Raw genomic sequence first — 7,530 nt, 5'->3', positions numbered from 1 at the left:
TTTACATTTGACATTTACAAATAGATCCCTTCTGGGGTTTTTTTTCCCCTATATTTTCTCTACATTCGGCAGTTTTTTATTATTTTTTTTTCTTCTCGTTGAATCTGCCAGTACGTTGTAAGACTGTTCACAGACACTACAGTTCCCTCACTGCACTAGAGGTGATTGAATATTTATTTACTTTCATGTATATATTTGCTTTATTTATTGGGAGGGATGCTGCAAGGAGGATAACGGTTGAAAACCCATGGTAAACCATTTGAACTCGTGAACTGAACTATACTTGTGTCGTTTTTTGAATATTTAAAATGGGTCATATTTTATTTTATTTTAAGTTAATTTATAGGACTTTGGGGATTAAAGGTGATTTCCTGCAGCATCTGATTTTATTTGAATTTTCTTCTACTTTTCTTTTTATAACTTGATAGCGGGGGCTGTGAAAGAATGAAAGATTTGCATAAATTGTGTACAGGACTTAATTCTGGGAGGTGTTATGTTAAAGAAGGGAATGTACTAACATTGCATGAGAATGAACCATAGGTTTGGAATTTATTTGCCAGATGTGTCTGGCTATAACTTGCAGGATTCCGGATAGACTATGAGCCACCTTATATCAGTAGGTTATGTCAAAGTAAAATATGGGGAAGGACTATTGTTAGTTCTCCACTAAAAACACATAGACAGGGGTGGAGCCAAAATAGGAAAAAATAGATAACAAAAATAACAAAATTGAGAAAAATTAATGTTAAAAGAAAGGAGGGGTTCAGGGAGAGCGTCCAGCGGGGACGGGACTTTGAGTTTCGCGGACGCATTACTCCATTGTTTTGTTTAGGAGTTAAGGTTATGGCTAACCATCTTGTTTGTAAGTGGTTGCCAGTTGAGTGTTTTCTTATATGTGCATGTTTTTATTTACTTTTTGTGTATATGTTTAGCACAGGGAAGCAGGTAATTAAGAATGTGGCTTACAATGACATGTTTATACAGTTTGGAATAATGTTTGGGCTGGTGGTCAAGGACACAGATCGAAATAACAGATAAAGCCAATTATGACAGAAATACTTAAAGTACTCTCTTGGAATATTAAAGGGGCAAATTTAGCTATTAAGAGGAAAAAACTTCTTCTGTACCTGAAACAAAAAAAGGTAGATCTTTGCTTCTTACAGGAAACTCATTTAAATAATGAGGAATCCGCAAAACTCCAGAGAGACTGGGTTGGTAAAATATTTTTCAGTGCCTACCCCTCCAAACAGAGGGGAGTGTGCATACTAATTCGTAGGAATCTAAACATTGTTATCCATAAGCAACTTTCTGGTGGGGATGGCAGATGGGTGGCATTAGACGCAAGTTTTGGTGGCATTAGATGTTCTCTTATTAATATATATGCCCCAAATACTGACTCTTCTGATTTTTTTGTTGACATTTGCAATATTGTAAAAAAGATTGGAAATACCTATGTGATACTTGGGGGGGATTTTAACCAGGTGAGAAACCCTGTACTTGATAAATCAAATGTCCCTAACACAAGATCAACACAGAAATCTCAACTAGCGATAGATGTTTTGGAAGAAGAATTAGGGTTGGTTGACATCTGGAGGGTCTTACATCCTCAAGAAAGGGAGTACTCTTTCTATTCAAATCCACACTCTTCCTATTCTAGAATAGACTACTTTTTGATATCTAAGCAGTTGGTAGATATGATTGTGAGTGCATCAATTGGTAACATTGTTATGTCAGACCATGCTCCAGTGGAAATGATGGTTCGTTCTAATTCAGGATCTAAAAATTTTATAAGCAGTTGGAGATTTAATACTTCCCTAATCCATGATGAGAAATCCTACGATTTCATCAAAAAAGAAATTTTGGAATACTGGGAATTTAATGAAGGATCAACTACTAATCCTGGTCTGGAGTGGGATGCGTTTAAAGCCTGTTTAAGGGGCCGATTAATCCAACACACCTCTTACCTTAAGAAACAATCTACTATCCGCTTACTTAATTTAGAGAAGGAAATTAAGGAGCTTGAAAAGTCACATGCATCTCAACGTAACCCAGGGGTTCTGTCTCATTTAAACAAACTAAAATACGAATTAAATTCCATCTTGCAGAAGAAAGCAGAATATGCATTGTTCAGGTGTAGACAGAGGTACTATGAACAAGGGGAAACAGCTGGCAGGTTTTTGGCTCAGCGAGCAAAACAACAATACAATCAAACACTAATAACATCTGTGTTAAAGGATGACGGGGTCTTAACCACAGATAATGGGGAGATAAATGAGGCATTTAGGACATTTTACCAATCACTGTATACATCGCAGCTCACCAAGACAGAGGAGGATATAGATAACTTTTTGTCAGCGGTACATTTGCCATCCCTACCAGAACAAATACAAAAAGAAATTGGAGGAGATATTACAGTAGAGGAAATCCACCAAGCTATAAAAAGTCTGAATTCCGGAAAGTCCCCCGGGGGGGATGGCTTCCCGACGGATTTTTATAAAGCATTTTCTGACATCTTGGCACCAAAGTTATGCACTGTTTTTCAGGATGCACTTAAAAGAGGCCATATGCCAGAGAGTATGCAATCTGCTGTAATCACACTTATACATAAGAAAGGCAAGGACCCTCAGCAATGCGGAAACTATCGACCGGTTTCACTTATTAATGTAGATGCCAAAATATTGGCTAAAGTTCTGGCTATAAGACTGGAAAAATACTTGCCCAGTCTTGTTCACCCGGATCAGGTGGGTTTTGTAAGGGGGAGGTCTTCTGCAGACAATGTTCGAAGGTTATTACATTTACTTTGGCACACAAGGAATAACATCGAACCTACTGTCGCTTTCTCGCTTGACGCTGAGAAAGCGTTTGATAGAGTGGAGTGGAGGTATTTATTCAGGACATTACATAGGTTTGGGTTAGGGTCTTCATTCATAAACTGGGTAAGACTGCTGTATAGCAATCCTAAAGCCTCAGTACTAACAAACAGAAGGAAGTCGGAAAACTTTGACCTTCATAGAGGCACGAGGCAAGGGTGCCCCCTTAGCCCACTGATTTTTGCGTTAGCACTAGAGCCTTTAGCGGCTGCCATTAGAGGTAACACGAATATTAGGGGAATTTATGCTGGAAAAACAGAACATAAACTGCTATTATATGCAGATGATGTGTTGTTGTTATCCTCAAATCCAGAAATAGCTGTTCCTCATATACTGTCGGTGATTGATTCCTTTTCTCTGATCTCAGGCTATAAGATAAATTGGGGGAAATCAGAGGCAATGCCTTTGTCAAAGATTTGCCCACCAGCGATTAGAAAAAACTGGCAGTTTAACTGGATGCCTTCAGGCCTGGTTTATCTAGGCATTAAGATTACCCCAGCTTTGAATAATATAATGATGGACAATCTCCTCCCCCTTATTCAGAAAATTGAGAGTACTTTACAAAATTGGACGAAGCTGGGACTGTCATTATTAGGCAAAATAAACATTTTAAAGATGATGATAGTTCCACAAATCAACTATGTCACATGCCTCTTACCCTTGAAATTCCCTCCTCCACTACTATCAAGATTCGATAGGGCAGTAAATTCATTTTTATGGGCAGGCAGAAGACCTCTTTTTAATAGAATTAAACTATGCGCAGCTAATGTAGATGGGGGTCTCAGCCTACCAAAAGTCGATTGGTATCAATATGCTTTTTCTTTGAATCAGATGTCCAAACTGTATTTGGCAGAGGACCAAGTTCCAAGATGGGTTTTAATTGAAAAGGAACTTACAGAACCCCTTCCAGTACAGGCTTTTATATCACAAACAAGAGGAGAAATACCATTTAGGAACCCACTGCTTGAGTTTGCGAGAGATACTTGGAAAATATCACATCAAATTATTGGGGAAAACCCTTCCTTCACTAAAAAATCGCCTCTTTGGCACAACAAACTCTTGAAAGTGGGCAAGAAGACGCTTTATTGGAGAACTTGGGTCGAGGCAGGTATAATTTTTATTGAAGATGTTTTTGAGGATGACAATTTTATGTCATTTGGACAAATAATGATTAAATATAAAATTCCTAAGAAAGATTTTTGGAAATATCTCCAACTGAGAAGTTGTGTAATGTCCATAAAAAGGAAATTTCCAATAATCAGGATTCTAACCTTCCATGTCAACATCATATCCTAAATAAGATAAAAAAATACTTGTGCACATGTAAACACAGTCTATGGCTGCCAGAGTGGCATCAATCAACATATATGTCCTCAATGATTATCATAAAAATCTTTACATTAGAAAGATATCACAAGAAAACAAACATCTTTGTGTTGGGTTGAAGTATTTCCTTTTGCACATTCACTGGACTGCTACTGGTTAGGCAAGTGGGTTAGAAATTTACTTGCCCAAAGTAAATTTTTATTTGCCTCTGCACAAATTGTTCTATTTATTGATGGTTATCAAGGAGCAACAAAGGCTTAAATTAACTGTCATTTTTAATGCAGGGCTGCAACATCTGCAAAATGTGTGACAATAATGAAAACTGTACTTTCAAAGTCCACAGTTATGTCTTTAATTGTCTTGTTTTGTCTAAAATCCAAAGATATTCAGATTAATGTGATAAAAAATGAAGAAAATTGGGAAATCTCCACCTTTGAGAGGCTGAAAAAAACATTTTTCCTGCCATTCTTGCAGGAAAAATGACTAATCAATTATCAAAATAGTTTTAATTCTTTTTTTTACCACATGCCAGATTTACTAGCCTGTCGTTGCATTTTACTTGCCCCGGGTAAGTGGGCAATCCTTAATGTTTGTGCGGACATCAGATTAAAATGCAAAAATCTGGGGTCATATGATACATGTACTACTGGTGAAAAGAGTTAATAAAGTGGGCTTAATAAAGTTCATCTGGGATATAAGAACGGCAATAATGAAAATCCTAGTGCCACTAGATTCAGTTAGAAATGCTAAGAACAAACAGCGAGACAAAAACCTTTTAATTTGTTTTTCTATTGAGTCATCAGTCACGATGTCTGTCCTACGAGCTTCTCCAGAGGCATACAGTGACAGGCTGAAGTACTCAGACAAGAGCCACAGGGCTCCAGATGACTCACTAACCATGGACGGAGACCACAATCCCCCCCCCCCCCCCCCCCCCCCTCCCACACACACATGATTATTACAAATTAGATAATTAGACAGCAGTTTTTAATAGTTTAACAGAGCACTGGAGATGAACGGACAACATACACACTTGCTCTCAAACTGTATAGAAAAATAACATCTGTTACACCCATTATTCTGCGCTCTCATATCAATAAAACTGGGGCTTCACTGAAGCAACTGTGCTGTGCAAGGTAAACAAGGTCACTTGAAAACTTATATGGTGGCCAACTATTATGTAAAGGGACATTTCACCCAAAATAAAAAATATATTAAAATTATTATATTTTTCCTCTCACCATTTTCATCCTCTATTTATCCATATAGGCTTTTTGTTGTGACTTGCAGAGTTTTTGAAGATATCAGATGTAGAGATGTTTGCCTTCTCTCCAATGTAACAGGACTAAATGGCACTTGGTTTGTGGTGCTCAAAGTGCCAAAAAATAAACAAATGAACAACAACAACAACAACAACAACAACAACAACAACAACAAAAAAAAAATATTTAAAACGCTCAACTGGTTACCTTGTTGTGAGCATTTTCATGTTGGGACTATTTTCTTTCTACCAAACTGCAGCCACCAACTGCATCATTATTAATGCTGATGTCCCACACTGTTCTGAGCGTGAGCCGGTCTTCCATGAGAAGGCGCACACTTCCTTCTGCACAGTGATACAACTGAGGTGTGGTTAGGTAGAAAGAAAATAGTTCTGACATGAAACAACTCAGAACAAGCTCTGTGGATTATCTCGAGTAACCGGGTCATGATTTCTGGAAAGGGACATTGCTATTGAGCTTTATGCTGACTGCCATCTAGATCCATTATATTGCAGAGAAGGCAGACATCTCTGCAGAGTCTGCAGCTCACACAAAAATAATCTAGATAGATATATGGGAAAAATACAATAAATTAATATCTTAAATTTTGAGTGAACTGTTCCTTTAAGAACATAAAAGGTCACATAAAAACTAAGAAAAAAGCAAACAAAGACACATACGGGGTTTCACTATCCTCTGAAAAGGCATTCATTGCACATCTCTGGAAGCTTTTATCCTGAAGTAAACAATTCATCTCTGACTAAGTAAAGGCAGCTTAGATTCTCTTGATCACGCTACAATAAAACACAAACATACAGTGGTCTGTTTACTATTATTGGTTGGTGGACTTAAGAGTTGAAATGCAACTTAGTGTGAACAATAACCAACCTGTGAGCCAAACAGAGCACACAGTGACAATACTGCATATTAACTGATACAAACAAGGTATAACATACTGTCTCTAACCAGGTTTACAATTTGGAGGTCTTGCATTTAAAAGAAAAGTTCCACAGTCTGGAAAATATGCACTGTTTTCTCAAGAGTTAGGCGAGAAGATCAATACTTCATTCTTCTTTGTGTGGTAATGATGAAGCTACCAAACAGCCGGTTAGCTTAGCACAAAGACAGGAAAGAGCCAGCCTGGCTTTGTTCATAAGTAGCAAAATTATTCAAGTAAAATGTACTTTTTAACAGTAAAATTAAAGCACATTTCCACCACTTCCAAGGTAAAGGGTTAATGCCCCCTTTCCATTCCAGCACCCGTGTCAATCTAGTCAAGTCTGGTGTGAGACGCCAGGAAACAACAAACAAATATGACAACAGGATCGTTTCATTTCAAATATTAAGATATTTGGTTTACATGAGGGATTCTGTTAGAGAAACCTCAAATTATGTTGAAAATCAAGCATTTTTCATTAAATAGATTCAAATTCAAGCATATTCCTAAACTTAAAACATGACAGATAAAATTAGCATTTTCCAAACTTTCAAGACTGCTCCAAGTGGCTAGTATTCATTGCCTTTGTTGGTTGGTTTCATTTAGGCATGAAGAGTGATTGCTGTTAAGGGTTAGGGTAAGCCAATCAGAGGCAAAGTAGAGCGGGTCCCGCCTTTGCCTTAGTAGGCTGGCTACATGGCAACTGATCAAATAAAGAAATAGTGATAGCCTGATGCTTTACATTCTTTGTTGGAGCAAGGAATTTTCTAGTTACTCCTGAAAACAGCAGAGATTTCATGGAGGAAATGGCTGCTGTGCTCCCTCATTCTGGCCTAATGCCCCTCCAAAAATTGTCTGGTGTCCCAAATAAAGAAACGTCGTCTCTGAAAACTTGTCTCCTCCCCCTGCAAGGTTTATGCCTCAAAAACGACAACTCTGATCAACAAAGATCAGAGTTGTCGTTTTTGAGGCATAAACCTTGCAGGGGGAGGAGACAAGTTTTCAGAGACGACGTTTCTTTATTTGGGACACCAGAGGCCACAGTGGCCTTGATGCCCCACCCTCATTGTCCCAGCTGATTTCTCCTCTGCCTCTTTCCTGTCAATAAGGTTTTTAGACACCAGAGTCTTTTGTT

The sequence above is a fragment of the Lutjanus erythropterus genome, chromosome 19 (assembly GCF_056507025.1).
Source record: "Lutjanus erythropterus isolate fLutEry1 chromosome 19, fLutEry1.hap2, whole genome shotgun sequence".
NCBI lineage: Eukaryota > Metazoa > Chordata > Actinopteri > Lutjaniformes > Lutjanidae > Lutjanus > Lutjanus erythropterus.
This window is presented reverse-complemented; position numbering follows the sequence as displayed.